The following is a 24295-nucleotide window of genomic DNA, read 5'->3' on the forward strand; positions in this document are numbered from 1 at the left end:
CCCTGCCCACCGGACAGGTGCCACCAGCAGCACATTTTTCCTCCATTTACCTGCCATCTGCTCCCCTCCAACTTCCACACCCATGGCTGCTAGCTTTGCTCACCACCCTTGCAGAATAACTATAAGTATTAGGATAATTCTTTCTTAACATAATAGTGATTAAGAAAAGAGTCATAGGCATTCCCGTTGTGGCTCAGTGGGTTATGAACCTGACTAGTATCCATGAGGATGCAGGTTTGATCCCTGGCCTCCCTCAGTGGGTTCAGGATCCAGTATTGCCCAAGCTGTACTGTATGTCACAGACCTGATCCTGATTTGCTGTGGCTGTGACGTAGCTGCAGCTCCAATTCGACCCCTAGCCTAGGAACTTCCATATGCCACAAGCACAGCCCTAAAAGAAAAAAAAAAAAAAAAAAAAGGAGAGAGAGTCACATATACGCCCTGCCCTTTTTCTTTTACTTTTCTTTTTTTTAATGGCTACACTTATGTCACACGGAAGTTCCAGGGCCAGGGATTGAATCCACACCTCAGCAGCCACCTGAACTGCTGCAGAGACAATGCTAGATCCTTACCCCACTGAGCCACAGCAGGAACTCCTGCACTGTGCTTTTTAATATTTCTTGGTGGTTTTTAATTGTAGGTGTACCTCTCTGCACATCTAAGATACTGACACCCACCTCCTCAGGAGGCAGCTCCACTGATTAGGTTCCACATTTGGGGAGCTGTGCCCTGGAAACATGCAGCCTAGTTGGGAAGACAAAGAGCAAAGATCACATGTCATGTGGCAAATGTTCTTTCATCTTTATCATAAGTTCCTGCTGTGATGCAGTAGTTAAGAATCTGATCAGTGGCTCAGGTGGCTTGGAAGACTTGGTTCCATCCCCAGCCCAGCACAGCGGGTTAAAGGATCCTGTGTTGCTGAAAGCTGCAGTGTAAATAGCAGCTGCAGCTCAAATTCAGTCCCAGGCCCGGGAACATCCATATGCTGTAAGTGTGGCGATTAAGAAAAAACTCTAATAATAATATCCCTTCAAATGCTTAAGGCAAGTTATCTTGGTCTCTATCCCTGCCATCTACCAACTCACTGAGTGATGGACGAAGGTAACCTAACTCTCTAGACCTCCATTTTCCCAGAGAGAAATTGAGGGGCCTGGTCCAAAGGATTGTAGTGACTGTCTGCTGTCACAGAAAACTGGATACTCTGGAGTTCCCATCATGGCTCAGAGGTTAACAAATCTGACTAGCATCCGTGAGGACACAGGTTCGATCCCTGGCCTTGCTCAGCGGATTAAGGATCCGGCACTGAGGTGAACTGCGGTGTAGGTCGCAGACGCCGCTTGGATCCTGCATTGCTGTGGCTGTGTTGTAGGCCGGCTGCTACAGCTCTGCTTCGACCCCTAGCCTGGGAATCTCCATGTGCCGCAGATGCGACCCTAAAAAGAGAAAGACAGACAGACAGAAAGAAGGAAAGGAAGAAAGAGAGAAAGGAAGGAAGAAAGAAAGAAAACTGAATAATCCACAATAATCTGGCAGAACTAGTCGATCTGAAAATGAGTGCGTGATTTCCAACAGAATGAAGAGCATGCAAGGAACCAGAGGATAAGGATTCCAGCCTCAGCTTTTCCATTATTCTGCCATGTACCACCGCCTCAGCATAGTGACCAGCACAGGTTCAAGTGCCAGTGTCCACCGTAGCTGAGTGATGATCTTGGTAAGTCTCTGAACCCCTTCAACCTTGATTCTCTCATCTGTAAATCAGATCATTCATCACACTTCCCCCCAGGTCTATGGGGAGGGTGACAGGAGTTAAATCGTGCGCAAAGCCCCCAACACCCAGAGGACACATGCTATATGTCCCTTTATGCAAATACCCTTTACCCAGCCAATCCACTTAACCAACAGACTCAGATTCTGAGGATTTTCATGATCCAGAGTGCAGACAGCCAGAGTAGTAGGGCCCTAAAAGTCAGCTCAGCTAGTCCAACTCCCTCCTACCTCTGTGACTGACAAGTGAGGAAAACTGAGGCCCAGAGAGGCACAGCGACTTGCCAAGAACGTAGTTCACTCCACAGATACACACCCAGGGTCATACAAGACACAGAGAGAAAACTGCAGGTTCTGCTCTCCCTAAAGAAACTAAGGATACTCCACAGATAACCAAATTCGGAAAAGTAAAAACAATAGAACTTTTATTTACATATTTTTTTGGAGGGCTGCAAGAGAGACATAGCATCATAGTTTGTCTATGAATGCAAGGTTTCCCTGAATTCCTGTGAAATGAAGCCCAGTTTCTTGCCAGCAAGCCCTTCCCAGTTACTCCGCTCCCCTCCCCCACCCCATCTTGACTCCTCTCAGTGGCACCTTGAGGCAGACACCTGCATTAGGATCCTCTCCAGACACCATGAGAAGTCTCAGGTGGGGGCAATAATGCACGCCCCCTTAAACACAATCAGGAAAATCCTCACAACGGTACTGCCATAATAGGAAAAGAAACTCATCCCCCGCCCCCACCGCCCATCCCCAAGAGCCCCAGCATGAGACGACCTGGAACATGCCCATTTCAGGAAGAGACGCCCATAACTCAAGGTCAGGGATGCAAAGGTTCCCCTAAAAGACACGATCAAAAAGTCCTGAGACCATTTAGGTATTTCCGGACACACCTCAGCCCAGAGTCCAGTGAGGGCACTTGGCGAGCGGGAGCCCAGACAAATAAGACGGGTCTGGTTAGAGCTGGCTCCAGGGAGACAGTGCTCACCTGACACCCGCTCCTGCCCCTGTTCCCAGAGAAAAGCATTCCCCTTCCAGAAAGAAGCATTTGGCAGAAAGCTACACTGAGAGCACGCCTGTGGATAGCACACGCCCCACCAGTGTCTCCCTCATCCGGCCTCACATTGTGTTCTGGAGCAAAGAGACGAGAGGGAGTTCCTCTGGGCCCGGCTCACCCTGCAGGTGGGGCCGGCTTCGCAGGAGCCAGTGTCTGACCTTCCTTCTAGAGCTGTCCCACCCACCCACCCCCAGGCTCCTCCCGCCAGGCCCATTCTTCCTTCCAAAACCCTGGGCTCACCTCCTGGCTCTGAGGATCCCGCCAGTTTGAACAATGCTCAGAAGCAGGTGGCCATTTAGCAATTCATCCAGTGGTACCTCTGAGGGCCAGAGCAGCAGGATCTGTGCCCCGTGTCTGTCCCCTGTGGCAAGGAGAGACTGCTGGGTGGAACTTTGAAAGGGTTCCCCTTCCCTAGGCAATCCTGACCACTTTCCTCCCCCCTCCTCCCCCCCACCCTCCGTAGTACTATGGAGACACGTGCTGTGCTTGGGAGGAGGTAAGAAGGAAGGTGCAGCTGAGCCATGCTACAAGCTCACATCTAGCAGAAGAGGAAAAGGGGGAAAAAATAGCTCTATCTGCTGCCACAGACTTATTAACCCTTGGGCTCCAGCTTTGCTCCTCACACAGCTGAAAAGAGAGAAACAATACACTTAACCAATGGAGTGCTGGCCAAAGACATTACATCATCAGTCAGCACCATCATTGGCTAATAATTCCTCGAAGGCAACGTTCTGCTTCTAGGTGCTTAACTCTTTCGTGTGCATCACAGCAAAGACTCCAGCACTGGGTCGAAAGCAATGGTTCCGGGATGTTGCTTCATCAGAATCATCAGAGGCACTTTCTAAAGCACCTCACTACAGACTTCAGTGTTCCGCCCCCAAACCATCTAAACCAGATTCTTCGCAGGGAGCATGGATTTCTGTGTTTTAACTGTGTACAGAGTCTGGAGACCGCTGGTCTATTCGGAAAGTCTTCCCCTCCATAAAATAAATGAGACAACATGTTTCTGAACATTTATTATGGTCGCAATACTTTACTACATCATCCCATTCACTTCCTGTACTGGGTAGTGGATGTGACCGGCTCCATTTTTATGGGTATAAAAGGTAAGATTCCGAGAGACAGAGTCTCTTGCTCAGAGTCATTTGCACAGAGACAGAGCCTGGCTCTGAAAGCCAGGCTCTTTGTACCCTACCATGCTACTCCTTTGAAGCTTCCACTTGAAATCAAACCAAGCTATCTGTCTACTTATTGCTTCTAGGGTAATAGAAAAGACAGACCCTCTGGATGAGTGGAAAATGCCAGTAATTGAAGAATTGGGGAATGGCAAATTCCCACAGCAGGTGTTCAGGATCTGACCTCTCCAGAGACTCATTCTCTTTCTCAGGCTCAATTCTTCTGCTTCTGCCACAAATCTTTGCTGAGCTGTCACTTTCTCTAGGAAGCCTCCTCCCACCCCCAATCTGGAATAGATGCCCCTGCTCCAGGCTCCTGCAGTCCCCTGTATCTCTGAGCTGCAGCCGCTTGTTCACCAGGTAAATTCCACAAGATGAGACCATTTCTACCTTTCACCAACATGCACCCAGCACAGTTAACTGCCCACTATGAGCACTCAGTCAGGACTGTGGAAAGAAGGAGGGAGGGAGGGATGAAGGAAGAAGCAAGGAGGAAGGGAGGGAAGGTCTTTGCTGAAGGTCTAAATAGCATCACACTGAGGTGGGAAAGGCAAAGGACTGGAAGCCAGGGGAACCACATGAACAAACTGTCTGACTTTGGGCAAGTTCATTCCTGCAGGAGCCTTGGTTTCCTCATCTGAAAATGAGAACAGCAGTACCTTCCTCACAGGTAGTTAGGAGGACCAAATTAAAGACTGGTCCAGGCTCTGATGTGCTCTTCTACACTCTCTGTCCCTAGATCTCATCCATTTTCTTTGACATCTAAGTGCTGACAACTCCCTTATTTCCATCTCCAGCCCAGTCGTACCCCGCTAGTTTCCGTGAGGATGTCTTCCGGGCATCTCCAAGAAAGCATGTGAATTTTCTCCCCTAACCATGACCTATCCCTCACCTAGTCTCCTGCCTTCTGGGATTCGGGCTCCCGGCCACACAATCTCTTTTTCCAGGGTAGGGGTAATTGAGGTGAAATTCACATAACAGAAAATGAACCATTTTAAAGTATACAATGTAGCAGCATTTAGTACATTCATAATAGTGTGCCACCACCACCTCTATCCACTTTCAAAACATTTTCATCACCCTCAAAGGAAACCACTTACCCTTGAAAAGTCATTCCCCATTTATCCTTCCTCCCCACCCCCCTGAAAAACACCAATCTGCTTTTTGTCTTTATGGATTGGCCTATTCTGAATGTTTCACATAAATGGAATCATATAATATGTGATCTTTTGTGCCTGGCTTCTTTTGCTTCACATGTCTTCAAGGTTCATGCACTTGGTAGCCTGTATCAGCACATCCTTCCTTTTATGGCTGAGCAATATTTCACTGTTAAGTATTACCACATTTTGTTTATCCAATCCCCTATTGATGGGCATTTGGCAACCACCCAATCTTGAATCGTAAATCTGGGGGCCCTTCCTGATATTTCCTTTTGTCATACTCCTGACATCTAATGTATCAGCACGTCCTGTCCATTTCACAGCCAAATTATAGCTCCAATCTCTACGTTTCAAACACCATTGCTACTGTGCAGCCAGGACACCAACATCTCTCTCACCAAACTCCTAATCTTTGACCAGATCCCACCCTTCTCCCCTCTCCATCGTTCACCTGGTAGGAGCAAAAACCATATCATCCATTCACCTCAGCAATATTTACTGAGCACATTTCTTCATGGAGCTTACCTCCTAAAGGCATGACAGACAGCAAACAAACATATATTACAACACCAGGTCATTACTAGGCTTATCATCCTACACAGACCCTTCACTGCCCTTTGAATAAAATCCAAGCTCAGCATGGCCTTCCAAGGCCCCATCCATTTCTCCAAACTCATCTCAAGCTGCTCCCCAGTCACGCTGTGCTCCACTCCTCCACCTCCTGGATCTTGGGCAAGCTGTTCTCTCTGCCTCTTGATCTTGGCATTGCCGGACCTTTCTCATCCCTCAGACCTCAGGGTAAATATCACTTCTTGCTGATACTACTCCGTTAAATGGATCTACCCTTCATTCATTTCACTTGCTCAAAAAAAAAAAAAAATCTGTGCTAAACACTGTGCTGGGATAAAGTGCTATATGATCTCTTGGAGCCTTCAGTCCTGTGGGGAGGAACAATGACTAGTAAATAAAACGCATGAGCAAGTGCCCTGAAGGGGCTGGGGACCTGCTTTACACAAGATGGTCAAAAGGCCTTTCTGAGGAGGTTATATTGAAACTGAAGGACAGGAAAGAATCAATTGGGAAAATGGTCTATTACCCTCCATCACACATGTCCCACCCTTCAAAGTTTGCTTTGAAAGACTCAAAGTATTTACTGTTGGTCTCTGTCTCTCCTAATAGACTGAACTGTATTCCCAGCACCTTGGACAGTGTGTACCATTTAGGAGGCACTCAGTGCACATTGATGAATTAATTATTGATAAATTAATTAATCAGTCCACCAATGAAATCACTTGATAGAGCATAATAAGTCCTATCATTTTTGCTGTTGTTGTTATGGTTATTACTTTATGGCAAAATGATGCCGATCTCTGTTGGATCTTAGAAAACACTGGGTAAACTGTAAAATGAGAATAAAAGTACCTAAGCTAGATTGTCACCAGATAACTAGGAGAGAATACATGTACATAACAGACACTCAAAAGTAGTCACTGTGGCCACTGTCAGCAAAGGTTCTTCCCTCACATAAGCTCAGCTCGAACTCCAAAATCCATTTTCAGACAAAGCCAAGAAGTTCAAAGGTGAGAAAAAGGACCACTGTTTAAACACCTGCTCTGCTCTGGGCACAGGGCAAAGCACCTTCTGTCAGTTATCTCATCCACTTCCCAGGCCCATCCTGTAAGGTGGCTGCCGGTCACCCCCTTCCGGACCAAGGCTCACAGCTGAGTTCCTTTTGAGGAACTGTCCTGCTGAAGGGACACCCAAAGTTATGCCTCCTTCCCTGGGGGCAGCCTGCACCCACTGGCCGGTCAGCATGGGGTTTCAAAGGCCTGGGCTCATGCCTCAGGAGACCAGTTGAGGCCTCTCTTGCTCTGCATCGCAGATCAACTTCTCCCTCTGCCTTGTCCTGCTCCCCTCACCCACCCCCTACCTTGGAGAGTGAGGCCATTCCTCAAGAATCATCCGGCACGCAATTCTCAGAGACTCTGAGCCTTTTTCCAGGGAACCCAACCTATGACATGTGGAGATGATGATCTTCTTTTTTTTTTTTTTTTGGTCTTTTTGCCATTTCTTGGGCCACTCCTGCGGCATATGGAGGTTCCCGGGCTAGGGGTCGAATCGGAGCTGTAGCCACCAGCCTACGCCAGAGCCACAGCAACGCAGGATCCGAGCCACGTCTCCGACCTACACCACAGCTCACGGCAACACCGGAACCTTGACCCACTGAGCAAGGGCAGGGACCGAACCCGCAACCTCATGGTTCCTAGTCGGATTCGTTAACCATTGCGCCACAACGAGAACTCCGATGATCTCCTTTTAAATCAGAAAACTGAGGTTCAGAAAGGTCAATAATGTCCCCAAGGCACAGGGCTAAAGTGTCTTTCTGATCTGACTCTCAGGCTAGGCTTTGCTCTTCACAACAGCCTGAGGCTGTGTCTCTGTGAGGGAGAAAGAAGAGTCCAGGGAGAGGGGAAAAGCAGAAGATCAGAAAAGGTAGGCAGAGGTACCCTTCACAATCCGCCAGGAGCCATCCCTGATGACAAGGTCCAGGTCAGAGCCACCAGAAACAATATGAAAATGACCTGCAGGTTGCAGAGGCAAGCATCACATGAGCATCATCTCCCTGCCTGAATGATCCATGCCTGCAAGCCAGGAAGCAGGGTTCCTGGGTGAATGGAGCTGACTTTAGGGGCCAAAATTATTAGCTACAACTAACCAGCTTTCTACTGCTCTGTCCGGTTTTCTACAAAGCTGCCAGAATTCTTTTACTGCCCTCCTTGAGCCCAAGACAAAATTCTAAACAGTCTTAAGGCTACATTTTAACGTCTGGGCATGTTTTAGCTCCTGTCATACTGACAGCTCATCTCCTACCCACGAAAGCCCTGGTCCTATTTGATTAGCCCGTACAGCATTATCTGATGCTCTAAGTCAGGACACTGGACTTTTTCAGTTTCTTTACCTTTGCCTAAGAACATTTATCTGGAATTCCTGCACTTGCGCTCTCTCTCTCACACACACATACACCAGCTCACTCAGCTTTCAGCATGACAAACCCTCCTACTCCTCTAGCCCCCACTAGTCACCTCCTCTCTGAAGCCTTCCTGGCTTGTCCTCCTCTCCACCTCGTGTGCCCTGTACTACAGCGCACTGCAAGTGTTCCTCCTATTGTCCTTTTCAGTCCCAGGGGTTCCTCCAAGGCCATTCTTCCTGATGCTAGGGCTTAGCATAGTGTCTGGCACTTAATAGGAGCCCAATAAATGCTGAATAAATACATGGGGCGTTGTATCGAGCGCTAGTCTCTCTGCTTCTAGCCTGGCCACGGGACCATTCTGAGATTTTTTTCCTGAGCCCCAGGAGGTCTGGAAATAGGAAATGCATGATAAATGTGACCGCTAGCCCCCGGGGTAACAGGTCAGGAGGCGTCTGAAGACCTAGGGAGAGCAGAAGTCCGGCCGCTGTAGTAGCCAGCTTCCCGCAAGCTCTTCCCCGGGCCCTGGCGCTAGGTGGAGATTTTCTTGGAAGCCACTATCCTGAGCCTTTCTGGCTCTCAGGACTCTCAGGCATCCCTGTTCGCGGACCTGTCTGTCCCAGGGTTGGCTCCGGGACCTGGCAGCAGCAGCCCGGAGAGGGAGCGCGACGCCGCGGCTCCTAGCCTCCCTGTCGGGCCCCTCTGCTTCCCCGCATCCCGCGGGCACAGAGCCGGAGCGCCTGGGGAGACGCAGCCAGGCGCGCGGACGCCACCAGCAGCCCCGGCGGGAGGTGGCGGGGACTCCCTGCTGCCAGAAACCCCACAAAGTCTACTTCGGTGCGGGCCTTGCTTACCGTGCGAGCCTCCAGGAACCCAGAGCCGGATGGGTGCCTCCGCCAAGGGGCCGCCAGTCGATCCACTCCGCTCCAGCGCTCAGCCTCCGCACCCCGAGGCGAGCGAGCGTCTCCCCTCGGCCGCCCGCCCTCCCCGCGCCGCGGAGCCCCATTGGCTCGAGCAGCTAGGCCCCGCCCACGGACGGCCCCGCCCCTCCTGCCTCTCCCGCCTCTCCGGCCTCCCCCTACGGGGTTCTTCTCCTCAAGCTGGAAAAGTGCTTCTAGACTCAGCTCTCACCGGCTCAAGCAACCGAGAAAGGTACTAACTCTCCATCCCAAGAGCGTCTAGACGCCCCTTGGGGAGTGTGAACAGTGCGTGTCCCTGAAAGCCTGCTTTGGAAAAGTCACCTGACCTCCCTGGCCCTCAAGAGGCGCCTTCAGAAATCCCACAGCAAAGTCTCTGGCCTGTGCTTGGCACTTAGCGCTGGGGCGGGGGCGAGGGTGGGCGTCAGGGAGCTGGACAAAGTCCACCGCCCTCAGGGTGTTTGCTGAGGTGGGGGTCGGGGCAGGCTATATGCAGATAAGACAATGTCAGATCCAGATCTTGTGAGCATTATGAGGGGAGGGTATTATCAATAAAATGGGCCTAGGATAGTATAAACGAGATGGTCGCCGAGGCCACTTTGAACTAGGAGATTCCAGCAATTCCAGGGCTGATTGGGGTCAGCAAACGCACCATGGTTGTGAGTCTGGGAGTGTGGTCCAGTATGGCCCGGTGTAGTGAGCAAGGGGAAAGTGGGCCATCGCCAGAGGTGGGAGGGAGTTAAGTTACCCAGAACTGCGTGGGCCACGGTGAGGAGCTTCAGTTTTGTTGTAAGGACAAAAATAGGCCATTGAAGAGTTTTAAGCAGAACTCTGACAGTTTTAAAAGACTACTCTGGCTTTTTGTGTGGAGAACGGATTTCAGAAGAGAAAGAGTGGAAGCGGGGAGACCAGTTAGGAGGTGTCTTAGTCTCGCAATGCTGGCACTGCCATCACAGAGTACTATGGACTAGGTGGCTTAACAAAGGAATTAATTTCTCACAGTTCTGGAGGCTAGAGGTCCAAGATCAAGGTACCAACATGATCAGTTTCTGGTGAGAGCTCTCTGCTTGGCTTGTAGGCTGTTGCCTTCTCCCTGTGTCCTCATGGTGGGGCGAGATAGAGCAAGCTCTCTTGGTGTCTCTCCTTCCAAGAGCACTCATCGTATCATGATCTCCCCGTCCCCATGATCTCATCTAAACCTAATTACCTCCCAAAGGCCCCATTTCCAAATACCATCACGCTGAGGGTTAGGGCTTCTGCATGTAAATTTGGGGGGTACCTAGTTTAGGGCATAGCAAGAGGCTATTGCAGAAGTCCAGGCAAGAGATGATGGGAGCTTAGACCAAGGTGGTGACAGCAGAGATGGGGAGAGTGGACCGAATTAAATACATTTTGAGAGGATCATGGAAAGTCTTGCTGATGGATTGGACTTAGGGGAGGAGGAAAATGGATGAATGAAGAATGACTCCTAGGTGTTTTGTCTTGAGCTACCCATAGGATCATGGTGCTGTCACCACCATGGAGAAGACAGGTTGGAGGCAGAGGAAAATTAAGGCTCCATTGCTGGCATTTGTGCGCCTTATTAGATATCCCAAAACAATAGTGCCAGATTCTCTTCAAATGGTTTCACATATGTTAACTAATTGTCTATATAATTCTTATAATAACAGTATGATGGAAAAGTACACTCGCTATCCCCATAGTACAGGTGGGTAAAATGAAGGCCCTGAAAAGTGAAGTGACCTGCCCAACGTTGGTGGCTGGATACCCAAGTCTAGAACACAGGTGAGAGTCTGAAGTCTATATTGGAGGGTGCCCTGACCTGTTTATATGGAACCACCCAGAGAGAACGTGCAGTGTGAGAAGAGAGCCAAGGGCTGAGACCCTCCAACTTTCTCTTCCAACATCTTCCATTTATTGCATGACCTTTACTAAGTGACCTCAGTCAATAAGAAGGAGTGACTCGGTTCCCGTCATGGCTCAGTGGTTAACGAATCTGACTAGCATCCATGATGATGCAGGTTCAATCCCTGGCCTTGCTCAGTGCATTAAGGATCACACATTGCCATTAGCTGTGGTGTAGGTCACAGACGTGGCTCGTATCCTGCGTTGCTATGGCTGTAGTGCAGGCCAGCAGCTATAGCTTGACTCAACCCCTAGCCTGGGAATCTCCATATGCCATAAGTGCAGCCCTAAAAAGCAAAACAAAAACAAAAATAAGAAGGAGTGACCCAACTTGATCAGGAATCACACTCTCTAATACTGTCAAGGACAGGCAGTAATGTAGCAAGTGAAGTTGGCAGGATGCGGTAGAACAAGGAGGGGTGGGGGCTGAGGTCTGCCCACCTGCCTAAGGGAGCAATCATTACTCAGCAACAGCTGATTTTTGCTATATGGGAACATGGACCCTAAGTTGTCAGATGATTTTTATTAAAGGGCCAGAAGTTCAGATTATCTTAAAACTGCAGATTTTTTAAATTTGGCAATTAATTTAAAACTATTTAGTTGTTCTCTTGTGGCTCAGCAAGTTAAGGATAGACATTGTCACTGCAGTGGCTTGGGTCCACTGCTGTGACACAGGTTGCAACCCTGGCCTGGAAACTTCCTCATGCCATGGGCATGGCCAAAAAAAAAAAAAAACCTACATATCATATGAGTAGCATTTACTCCTTTGGCTACTACTTTCCACTCTGGATTAGTTAATACCTCAGATCCTTTCCAGAAACTTCCTGAATGGTTTCTGTCCAGATTGGACATTTGATGACAATAGTTGTACATAAGAGGACCCAGGAAAGCTTGACCTAGAAGCCCAGCATAGTCATTATGGTATTTGGCCAGTCTCTGCCTCAACGCACCTGGCATATGATTTCTAAGCCTCAGTTTCCCCACTTGTAAAATGAGGAGCTCAGAACAGTGTTCCTCCAAGGGTCCTCCCAATTCTAACATTTGGAGACATGTCATAACAATAGTTTTTTTTTAATGGTTTTTAAATATGCACAAGAAACTTCCTTGTGGAGAAATAGAAGGAGTGTTCTTGACTGGGTCCGTAAATTCAAAAAGCATCATTAGTATCAGTTTTAAACATAGAAGAAAAGAGGAAAGAGGGAGTGAGATAAAGGTTTAGATGAGAAACCAGGCAAATTGTGACACAGAAAATGAAAATATTTTTGTTGCACTATGAATAAGAAAATAAGGCAATTAGATACAGGAGCACTTAATGGTTTCTATTGAAAATTCAATGTATTGTAGCCAGTTCTCTCCATATATCACCAAAGGCGTTGCAATAATGAGATTCTCCCATCATGTGTTGGAGGTCAGCTACCCTCTAGCATTATTTATTCTTATTGCTGGGCTTAGGTAATTAAAAGAGCCTGAAAACAGATAATTGCTCTCCCTAGCATCAGTCCCTTCTGTCCCCACCTGAGATACATTTTAAAGCTGAAGAAGCAGCTTATGATTTTATAAATCACTGGGTTTTGTGTAGAAGAGCGAACGTGAGGATGAGAGCCAGGAGACGAGACACACCATCACTGAATAACCTCTCTGAACCTTCTCCATCAGTAAAATGACTGCTGGTCAAAGATGGCTTTCCTTGAAAATATTTGTATTCATACCTCCACATTTGGAGGTGGGAGGGTTCCATTGTGTGGGGATCTGGCAATTCCCAGGGCTAGATCCTTCCACAATTTTCTACCTCTCACTCCCCCAAAATCCTTCAGGCAAAGATGTCATCTAAGTTGAGCCAATTAGATACTCACTACTGAGGCTTTGTCTCTCCAGAAAGCAACAAGGATGGAGAGATAGGAATTGGCATGAGATGGATCAGTGGGATGGTAGTGGTAGCAGCAGCAGCATCCTGAAGGGGCTGGACCAGTGATCTTTACTCAGTCATGAATCTTGTTGGCCAGCCTCCAGAATTCCCTTGGTTTCTGCCGGTTTCTTGTCTCTTCATGCTTTCCCTGTCTCCCATCTGCATTTATTTTGTGAATCTCCAACCTCTGCTAAGTCCCTTCTTGTATTAGTAGTTCAAATTGTTTGTCTTGTTTTTAACCAACAATCCTGATGAATCCAGGAAGGAAAGATATGTATTGCATCATAGAACACTTTCCCCAAGGGGAACAGTTCAGCACAGGAATTTGCATACTTACAGGTGCACACATGATGACAGATATATACACATTCTCTTACCATTCGCTAAGAAATACAACTCCAGGGGCGGTGGTAAGGGTGGTTAAAAAGGATGTTTTTGATAAGAACCCAGATCTGCTATTATTAATAGATCTTTTAAAAACATGATCAAGCCCTTATAATAACCAAAACTACTGCAGAAATAAGCTTTCCTGTATATAAATTTTGTAGTTTGCAAAATCCTTTCAAATAAATTCCCTCACTTTATATACATACATTTTTATATGGTAATTCCTGGCTTATAGATTATGTTAATAATAACTATCCTTTTTTTTTTTTGTCTCTGGTCTTTTTAGGGCCGCACTTACGGCATATGGAGGTTCCCAGGCTAGGAGTCAAATCAGAGCTACAGCTGCTGGCCTACACCACAGCTACAGCAAGCCCAGGCCCGAGCCGCATCTGCGACCTACACCACAGCTCACGGCAACACCGGATCCTTAATCCATTGAGTGAGGCCAGGGATCGAACCCGCAACCTCATGGCTACTAGTTGGGTTCGTTAACCACTGAGCCATAGCAGGAACTCCAATAGCTATCATTTATTGAACTGTTTTTGTGTACTGCACTGTGCTGAGTGCTTTATATATCCAGATGCCAACCCTGTTAAGGAGATATTATTCTCATTTTGTAGGTGAAAAAAGGCTTGTGCAAGATGTATGATGTATGGTCGAGGTGAGAAGTCAAACTCAGTACTGTGTCGGCAACAAAGGCCGTGTATGCTTTTAACACACGTAGCTTGGTGTCACATAATACAGCTAGTGCGAGACATTGCTGTAACTGGAACCCAGGTCCTGAGGCAGGAAAGTTTGCATCCCATTTGACCATAGCTTGTTTACGTTTGTCAATGAGAGCGGAGTTAATTTGGTTGTCCGTCTATGGTGAGATTTTTAAGGTCATAGAAAATTCGCTTCATGTTTCCTGCTTTCTACCTGTCAGGGTGCTTAAAATCCTCATAGTCAGAGAGGAATTGCTATGTTTGAAAACTGATTAAGGGACAAAATACTCATATACCTGTGGGGGGTAAAATGCTCCTTTTTCAGCTGGAGGAGTAGAACAGCTCTGGAGTCTCTCTAGAGAGTGTTAAGGTAGTCATCATTTCACTGTGTATATGCATATCAAATAATCATACTGTAACTGCCTCGGGGTTCTTATCTACAAACTTTTAAATTGGGAAAAATAATAATAACATCAACAATAATAACACCTTCTGGAGTTGTAGTAAAGACAAAATTTATTAAAACATGGGAAGTTCGGAGTTCCCTAGTGGCTCAGCAGGTTAAGGATATGGCCTTGTCACTGCTGCAGCTTAGGTCATTGCTGCGGCATGGGTTCCACCCCTCGCCTGGGAACTTCCATATGCTACAAGTACAGCCTGTGGCTGTTGGCGCAGGCTGGCAGCTGTAGCTACGATTGGAGCCCTCGCCTGGGAACTTCCATATGCCACAGGTGCTGCCCTAAAAAGCAAAAAAAAAAAAAAAAAAAAAAAAGAGAGAGAGAGAGTGAAAGAAAGAAAAATAAATAAACATAGAAAGTTATTAGAGCATGCCTGGCATATATTAAGTACTCTTCAGGTGTTAAAAAAATTAATTTAAAAAATGGCCTACAAAAAAATATAAAAGGTGAAAGTGGAAAAACCTTTCAATTACACCTGTTTCCTCTTTGGATTTAAAAATTATTTGGGGAACATGGGAAGGTGGAGTATAGAATAAAAGAAGAGTTTAAAATTTTGATTTACTCCTTCACACGAAGCAATTCATTTCATCTCTGAGCTCTGGTAAAATGAGGGGAGGGCTCTACTGTCCTAACACCTATGGTTGTTTTTCCGAATGCCTAAGTAAAGGCTCAAAGGGGATGTGACCTGGTCTGGAGCAGAGGCCGATTCTGAGCTAAAGGTTTTGAGCAGATTCTGAGATAAAGGTGTCATGCTTGCCTGTTTGTAGTGCAGAGCATTTCTGCTGACGTTGCAAAAGATTGTCATGGCAACCAGGAAAATAACTTTCCAAGTCCTTGGAGTTCCCCTTAAGGGGAGGCAGATGTCAGTGGGTGTTCTTTTATAATTAAGGGCACTTGAAGGTTTTAGCTGATCAAGTCACTTTCAAGGTAATATTCTAATGCATCTGCCTCTGCGACTCATGAGAAAGCAGCTGCAGCAAGACACTAAGACCAGCCTCCATCCAACGGATGGGCAATAAAAATGCCTAGTCGCTGGTCCTCACCACTGGTTCAACGTTAGAATCACCTCTGGATATTAAAATGCTCCAATGCCTGGGTCCCTGATGCCCCAACCAAATCAGTCGACAGGGCATGGGGCCTGGGTAGCAGAGGCATTTTTGGTCAGCCTTCAGGTGACATCATTGTATAATCAGGGTTGAGAACCACTGAACTGAGGTTTGAGTCCCAGATCCACAGCTTCCTATCTGGCTGTGTGGTCTTGGCCCAGCCTCTTCGCTTCTCCAATTTGTGGGTTCTTCACCTGTAAAATAAGGTAATCTAACTGGCTTTACAGGACTGTTGTGAAGCTTAACCATGAAAGTGCCTAGCAAGTACCGTGATCTCAATATTAGCTGCATTTGAGTTAAAACCAACATGGGATTAGGAACCCCAGAGCCAAATGTTTTCCAATCCTAACCAGTTATCCAGCCTAACGTATCTATTCTGTTCCTTGTTTCTCTGAGCCAATATTCAAAACTATGTTATAGCAAGTGTGTACTGTCAGGTCCTTTCAAGGCATTTTACATATTTTATTTTATTTGACTTTGCAAAATGCTCTGAAGTTTTGTAACAATAATAAGTTATCATTGTTCAGAGAAGTGAACTTGTGTGCTCCAGTTGTTACACCTCTTTGTTGGGTAAACTGATCAATTAATCCATGCTAATGGCTTCAGGCGTCACCCTTCTAAGATAGGATATTTATATGGTCACAAGAACTTTCTGGAGACTTAATGCCTTTTCCCAAAGTTTCCCATTTATGGGGGAACTCTGGGACACAATTTCAGGCTGGACTTCTTCAGGCTGGGGCTCTGGGCACCTTTCAAATAAGGCACCTTTGTCGTACACATCAGCGTATTCCTTCTGTGTATCCTCTGTGTTCCAGACCCATCTGTTCCTGTGCATATGGTATTATTTACTCAAGAAGATATTTTATTTCATTTCCTATTTGGTGTGGAAGGAGTTTGTCAGGAGTCCCCCTCAAGAGACCATGTGTATCAACAGGAAGAATTTGAAGCCACATCAAAATGTTAAAAACTTAATATCCCATGATCCAGCTACTTCATCTCTAGAATCTTTCCCTAGTGACAGGCTCGCTCACATGCAAAAGGAGTCGTATACAGTACAAAGATGTCCTTCAAGGCATGATGAACCACCTAACTGTTCTTCAGTAGGGGAATGGCTAAGCATAGTAGGTCCAAATATGTGTAATATTGTAAAGTACTAAAAATAATGAGGTAGATCCATGCTAATATGTTCTAATAATAGTCCAGGAAAACTACTTAGTGCATAAGGCAAACTGGAGAAAAATGTTATAGTATGTGTCTATCTATCTATCTAGATGTAGAGACATAGAGATGTCCAGATCCAGACAGACAGACAGACGTAGTATATATAGATATAGATAGTATATATATAGGCAGTGTACATAATTTGTTTCATTTATAAATATATGTATATTACCTACCTACACACATATATATGTATACATACACACACATACTCTAACAGCACAAAAAAGTTGCTAGCAATGGTTATTTTTTAAGATAGCAAGGAGACAACTTCATTATATGTGTGTTTGTGTGGGTAGATTTCAAAGAAGTCTTTAGCCTTATCTGTAATATTCAGATTTGTATAAGATTGTATTTGCTTTTTTTTTTTTTTTTTTTTGGCTTTTTTTTGGCTTTTTAGGGCCGAACCCACGGCATATGGAAGTTCTCAGGCTAGGTGTCAAATTGGAGCTGTAGCCACCCGCCTAAGCCACAGCCACAGCCATGCTAGATCCAAGCCATGTGTGTGACCTACACCTCAGCTCATGGCAACACTGGATCCTTAACCTACTGCGCAAGGCTAGGTATCAAAGCTGTGTCCTCATGGATGCTAGTCAGATTTGTTTCCTCTGAGCCACGACGGGAATTCCCATATTTGCATTATTATTGATACAATCAAAATGTAATTTAAAAACTCCAATCCTTGCATTTTTTTTTAATTCAAACAATACCTTAAGTTTTTTTTGTTTGTTTGTTTGTTTTGGGGTTTTGTTTTTGTTTTTGTTTTTGTTTTTGTTTGTCTTTTTGCCTTTTCTAGGGCTGCTCCCACGGCATATGGAGGTTCCCAGGCTAGGGGTCGAATCGGAGCTGTAGCCACCGGCCTACACCAGAGCCACAGCAACGAGGGATCTGAGCCATGCCTGTGACCTACACCACAGCTCACGGCAACGCCAGATCCTCAACCCACTGAGCAAGGCCAGGGATCGAACCTGCAACCCCATTGTTCCTGGTTGGATTCATTAACCACTGCACCACGACAGGAAATCCCACCTTAAGATATTTTTAAATGGGAGGTTTTAGAATGGAAACTTGGAAGTTTCCATATTTAGTGCTATGCAGAAGGAAGAGCGTTAGACCTGGAGTCAGGTTGTCTGGCTGTGTGACCTTGGACAAGTCACTTCTCCTCTGTGGGTCTCTGTTCTTTCTTGGTGGAGTGAGGAGGAGTTTGGGCCTGGTGCATGGTTTTCTGACTGTACTTCCCAGGGCACTAGTGTTTTCCAGAGGTAGCTCGGGGCCATTGCAATCTGTGTGCATGTGGTGGGGAGGGGTGTGGATCAGGACTTGTAGAGAGAGACCTAGAGAGAGAAGGGCTGGGAGTAAACAGAGAGAAGAAGGGAGAGAAGGTTGAGAGGAGAGAGAAAGAGAGAGAAGGAGGGGGAGAGACCGAGAGAGATGAAGAGAGAGAGAGAAATAGGATTTCTAAGATTCCATTCAGCTCAGCTCTTCTAAGCAGAAGCGAGTAATAAAAGAAACTTGATAATTGGATTTAAATTTTAGTGCATGTGTTAATGGAGGCGGTAAAGAGACTCTTGGCTGGATATTTCTACCTCAATATCAGCAAGAATAGATTCAGCCCAGACTCTAGACATCTGGGCTCACAGTGGTCCTTCCATGATGGACTTCGAGTTCTTTATGTTGGTCAGAGCAAACAGAAGAGAGAAACACTAAATGAGTGACCTTTCTATGTGTCCTGGAGCCTGGATGCTGAGTTCCACCCCCAGGGGGGTGCTCAGTGCACTGGGGGATGGGGCTCCCTTTCCTGACTTTCAAGCCCTTGGGAGAAGAACAGTTTAACTTGCAGAGGCAGACAATTGCTTTTCCCAAAACTATCTCCATCCAGACATCAGAGAAATCACCATGATATTTAGAGAGTGGATGTCTGCAGTCCCTGGTCTATAAACTACTATCTAAAAGTTAGGTATAATTTTCATCACTCTCCCATAGTAGTTCATAAATAGTTGTTCAAAGAATACATTTTTAGAGTTTTTCCTTTCAAAGGAGGTATGAAGTGGGATATAGCTCAGTGGTAGAACATTTGACTGCAAAGGAGATATGGCATAATGACAAAATTCTACCCTGGTATGACTAGAGATCTGGGTTCAAATCTCAGCTGTATACCTAAGTGGTGTGTGTTATCCTAGACGACAATAACATTAATGATGGTGATGATGGACTTATGCACCAGCCTCTGTGAGTTTAGCCAACCTCTCTTGTCTTCTTTCAATGACACTTTGAGATAGGTATTAATATCCCCATTTTACTGAGAATCTGAGACTCAAAGAAGCTCGGAGACTTACTCAACATGGCATACTTTCTAAGTGGCAGCGTCAAGAATTGAACCCACCTCTGCATTATTTCAGAATCGTTGTTTTTAACCTTTCTGAAGCTTTTCCTATCTGTTGATTTCAGTTCTGCCTGTTTGGCAGGGTGATCATGAGGATCAGTCGGGCCAGTTTTTAGATGACCTGTCCTGGATTTCAGAACCTGGGATGTACATTTATAAGCAGGTAGCACAGAGGAGACAGTAATTTTGTACATGGAAGAGAGCAGGAGATCTTTTATTAGTGAAAATGAAATACACACCTGTGCTTGTGATATTTGTGATACGATCACCTCCTTGTAGGTGGGCGGGAATGTGCAGAAGGGATGATGCACAGTTCCCCAAGACTGTGCATAAGGATTTTTGCCACCTCCAGAATGAAAATACTTTCTCTTCCTCCTGCCCCAGTCAAATATTCCCCATTAGGCTGCTCTAGCAGCATGATAGGAAAAGCACATTTAGGACAAGTGGAGTTACAAATTCTGCAATGCTCCGCCCTGGCTATGGCCATGGCTCCCAGCGTGCATATCTCTGCTCATTCATTTATTGCTCCTCTGGGAACTGGCAGTCTCTGTCCAAGTGTTGCTAGGCAACCAAAACAGCACCTGCATCAGGAGATGAATAAACCAATCAGCACTGTCAGAGGAGGAGCTTTACCTGGTCCACCTCCAAGATAGAAAGAGGGCTCTCTGGGTTGACTCAGGACTGTGGCTTCTGAAATCAGCATCAGAGCTGGAGGGAACTTAGGAAATCCAACCTCTCTCGTTTTGTGAGGTTTGAGTTGGGTGGGAGTGAAGTCTTTAAGGTCACGCAACAACTCTGAGGTGGAGCCAGGAGGGCAAGTCAGATGTGACTAGACCCAGGCTAGTGTCCCATCCCTCATGCTTCATTGCCATCATTTCAGGACATATGAGTGGGACACCATGCATGTATCAGGCTCTCTGCTTTGTGAGAGATGAAAGCATTTTGACACTGTTCCTCGCTCATCTAAGAGTTACTTATTACTCCCTTATATTCAAGGCAGGTAAAGCATTGTAGTTAAGGGCATAAGTCCCCATGATCAGACAGAGCATAAATGTCAACTCAGGCCCTTGACACTTATAAGAGAATGCGGGTTACTTCATCTTTCTGTACTTCAAGTTTTCTCAGATGAGAAATTTATAAATTTCCCATTTATAAAATGATAAGGATGAGAATAAAATACACAGCTGATTGTGTTATAACGCCTAGCAAAAAGCAAAGTTCAGTCAATGTTCGTCATCCTTGGAAACAACACATGGGGCCCTTGAGCTTCGACTGGGCTGCTTGGGTTTGATTCTTGGCTCTGCCTTGCACGTGCTACACAATCGTGGTCGAGTTACCTGCAATTCTATGATTTACTTTGCTTACCCTTAAAATAAGTATAATAATAGAGCCTCATAGAAGCTAAAGTTATTTAATATACATAAAGTGTGTAGAACAGTTTCAGCACATAATAAATATAAATATTAGTTAAGCTGATACATCAAGAAATATTTATTGAGCACTTAGTATCTACCACGCACTGTCTTACAAGGGGGCTATAAAAATAAGCAAAATAGGCAAGGCTGTCTCAGTCTTCATGGAACTATGACTATTATCACAATCTTAATAATGTCTGTTTACTGTTCAGTTCCTGCCACTCAATACTGTGAAAACAAGGGCATGTGATTGCTTAGAGTTGTGTTACCTGTGCCTGGCACAGAGCCTGAAGTAGTACATATTTAGTAAGTATGGGTTTGATGAATGCCTGGCACTATGCTGAATACAGGACACTGGTTCTCAACGAGGGATGATGTTGTTCCCAGGGAATATCAAACAATGTCGGGAGAAATCTTTGGTTCTCACAGCTTCAGGGATGGTGTGGTGCTACAGGCATCTAGTGAGTAGAGGTGAAGGATGCTGCTAAGCATCCTAGGGTGCCCAGGACATCCTCCCACAACAAAGAATTAGCCAGTCAAGGTTTGGAAGCTCGGGTGTCAGAGATCAGAGAGAAGCAAAGCCTGGTAAAGATTCCTTCCCTCCAAAAGCTCTTGGTCTAGCAGGACCATGACAACAAGGCACACGGGGTGCTATATGAGATTGAGAGAGCGCTTCGAGGACAAGCAGAGAGGCACCCACACAGCAGAGGCTTCTGGGGGAGCCGTGGCTGAGCTGGTTCTTCATAGATACCCATAGCCTTCAGGCAAATTCTGTATGTCCTGGAAGAAGTTGTGGGGCTTGGGGAATGTGACGGGAGCATGAGCAAAGCTTGGAAATCATTGTGGTCTCTGCATGCGGGTGGAAAAAGAATTCTCCGGATTTAAACCAAGATGTAGAAAAGACAAGTTTATTGAGGCAAGAGACATTGTTAACCCGGTGGGTTAACATCCTGATAATCAGAGAGAGCCGACTCCGGGCACATGAGTGTGTCTGTTTTTATAGCCCAGAGGCAAAGGCGTGCGGGGAGTGGTCTTGCCATATACCTGCTGACCTGCTGATTGGTTGGAGAAGAATGGGGTCTTTGGATATACTTGCTGGTTGGTTGGGGTCATATGTTGCCCCCATAGGGGCGAGGTAAGGAGTAGGGGTGGGGAGTTGCTGGGGTGGGGCAGTCCTTAGTAACATTGTAACAATTACAGTGAGACAGATGGGCTGATAAGGGTCTGGCAATTCTTATCTCGGCCAGAGGTTTTTTGAGTTTTATTTCCTTGGAGAAGCCTTGAAGTCCCACAGAAATGAGAAAGGCTGTAGTTTTGTTAAAGTGCAAGCATGAGAGTGGGAGCAGAGGCTGGGGCAGGAGATGGTGGGAGTAGAAGAGGTTGTGCCACAGAGCTGGTCCATGATGCAGTCAGTAGAATTTCCCAAAATCTGTTCTCTGAGAACTAATCCTTCAAGATGTGCCCCCAAAAGAGGGAGTTCCCATTGTGGTCCAGCGGTAACGAACCATGTATGTGGATGCAGGTTCGATCCCTGGTCTCGCTCAGTGGGTTAAGGATTTGGCATTGCAGTGAGCTGTGGTGTAGTCCAGCAGCTGTAGCTCCAATTGGACCCCTAGCCTGGGAACTTCCATATGCCCCATGTATGGCCCTAAAAAGAAAAAGAAAAAAAGATGTACCTAAAAAGGGCCACTGTGAGGGAAGACTGAGAAAGTGCGAAATACCACTCCCTTCCCTTTTGGAGATTTACAAGGCTCATTTGTGTCACAGTGTCCAAGAAGTCCTACCTTCAAGAAACTTGAATTATTTTATTTAATATTTCCCAGAGTCTTCCAGAGTTATTTGGTGGTGAAACCTTCTTTCCCAGACATCTGTCTGCATGGGACTCCATGTAGAAGAGGAGCTGTATTGACTGCCTGGAAGCAATGCCATGGCTAGATTCAGGTTTTAATATAAACTCCGTGGCTCCTGTGTGGAGCGGATTCAGAAGGTAAGAAATATTTGTGCATGTTGTCCAAGCACTGGTCATGTTGCTGTGAACCAGACCTCTGGATGTCTGCCTCACTAGACTTGGTATAGGGAGTGTGTTATTAATCATTTTATCCCAGTGCCCAGCTCAGTCTGGCAGATAGTAAGCACTCACCACCCTTTTTGAAATGAATGCATGTTGTTTTCAGTCATTGTGTTAGACACTGAGGTTGAAGAAGACAGATGCAGTCTCTATTCTCATGCAGTGAGCAACCTGGCAAGCACATAGTAGGCACTTTATATGTGTTTACGGATTTACTGAATGATTAGCATAAATAAGACAAAAGGTAGCAAGGTGAAGAGGTGGGAATCTATTTTTTATTTTATTTTTAAAATTATTTTATTTTTTTGGCTGTGACCATGGCATGTGGATGTTCCTGGGCCAGGAGTTGAACCTGAGCCGCAGCAGTGACCTGAGCCATAGCAGTGACAATGCCAGATTCTCGACTTCTAGGCCACCAGGAAACTTGGGAATCTGTATTTTAAACTCATTCCTTGGCTATTGCTGATGTCCAGGGGCCAGCATTTGAGAACTGCTGTGTGCCAATCAGAGATGATGTTTCTTTGCTTGTCCCAATGAGATCAAGGCCCTGACCTTCTTACACTCACTATTCCTGGTTCTTGTCACCTGGGACCTTTAAGTTCCTGGACTCACTGCCCTTGAGCAGTGTGTGTGCGTGTGTGAGCAGTGACGTGCCCTGATTTCCTGATCTTGATTGGATCCTCTGATTTGAGCTTAGAGCAATGCTGGTCTTTTATAGCCCAAATCCTGAGGGGAACCATCTCTACTTGACATTGAGATGTTTGTTTCTGGTTTCCACTTCTCTGCACTCCCCCTAACACCCCGACTCCCTCATGGCTGTAATACTGCATTCTTGGGTCTGTATGAACGTCTCTTAAGATCTGCTTGAGGACACCTACAAGGCAAAACACATTTGTTTTAATATAAGTTGACAATAAAGTTCTGTTTGATGTTTGATGGGAAATGTTTTTAAAGAGAAGACTGCATGGCCTTTTAAGAGAGGCTGTGAGACTTTCCTTACAGAAAGAGTTACCTGCAGAAATCAAAGACAAAAGTCACTGCTTGACTAATTTGTGGCAAGTGGAATCATTTTTCTTAATTGGTTGGTCTGAAGGAGAATAGTTGTGATTGTCTTAACTGGTAGTTCTCAGATTCCAACCTGTGGATAAGCTTCACCAGAATCACCTGAGAAGCTTATGAAAGGGTCATGCCCAAGCCTCACGTGAAATCTTCTGAATCAGGGTCTCTAACAGGTAAGGCACAGGAAGGTTTATTTCCAAAAAACATTCCCTGGAGGTTCTTGTATACAGTTCAGACTGGTAAGTATAGTGGATGATGGACCACTTCTCACCCTGGCACAGTCGCATCCTCTCATTAGGCCAGCTCTGACTCTGTCCCAACTTGAAGTCACAGCCCAGCGTCACCCATCCCAAGACACGGGATGTAGCCCCAAGACACTTTCTCATCAATTCTTGGAGCCTGCTTATGCCAGCCAAGGCTGTTCGATCCTGGCTATCAAACACCAGTCTGTGAAACCCAGGGTGGTCTCCCATTCGAGCTGAACCCCGCCGTCTGTGAGTCTTCAGCATGGACATTTGTGGCAAGGGAGAAAACCAATTTTTCCTGCAGCTGTATCAAGGGATATACGTGTCCTATCATTAGAGTTAGTAATTTCCCTGATGATGCAAACATCATGCCAGCTCTCATCCAATTTAATCA

At 46.1% G+C, this 24295-nt stretch overlaps 1 long non-coding RNA gene across 1 annotated transcript; it reads right to left on the reverse strand.

Annotated features, from left to right (window-relative positions):
• Positions 1–3060: 3060 nt before the first annotated feature.
• On the reverse strand, positions 3061–9103 carry LOC110258315. Its single transcript, XR_002341054.1, has 2 exons — positions 8982–9103; positions 3061–3185 (listed from the first exon to the last, which is right to left on the reverse strand). It is a non-coding gene; the product is annotated as an uncharacterized LOC110258315 (long non-coding RNA).
• Between the last annotated feature and the right edge of the window lie 15192 nt (positions 9104–24295).

This window comes from Sus scrofa, unplaced genomic scaffold (genome assembly GCF_000003025.6).
Source record: "Sus scrofa isolate TJ Tabasco breed Duroc unplaced genomic scaffold, Sscrofa11.1 Contig1878, whole genome shotgun sequence".
Taxonomy (NCBI): Eukaryota; Metazoa; Chordata; class Mammalia; order Artiodactyla; family Suidae; genus Sus; species Sus scrofa.